Source organism: Euwallacea fornicatus, chromosome 5 (genome assembly GCF_040115645.1).
Source record: "Euwallacea fornicatus isolate EFF26 chromosome 5, ASM4011564v1, whole genome shotgun sequence".
Classification (NCBI taxonomy): Eukaryota; Metazoa; Arthropoda; class Insecta; order Coleoptera; family Curculionidae; genus Euwallacea; species Euwallacea fornicatus.
In genome coordinates this window covers 3,941,187-3,941,427 of record NC_089545.1, presented here as the reverse complement: position 1 = coordinate 3,941,427, position 241 = coordinate 3,941,187, and positions in this window count along the sequence as shown.

Below are 241 nucleotides of genomic sequence, written 5' to 3'. Positions count from 1 at the left end.
TTAGTGTCAGATTATCTCCGTGCAACTGAGCGACTACTGCCTTGAACATGTGTTCTTTGAGACCTTCAATGCGGCTAGACGATTGAATAATAATTGCATGGAATAATTGACGAAATGGTTTTTAACCATTTCACTAAAGGCACATCATCAAATAGACCATTTTTAGTATTTTTTAAGAAATTTAGATCTTCCTTGGTAAAATCAACTCGCAGGCAAAGGCAAGTTACTCAAAAAGTAGGTG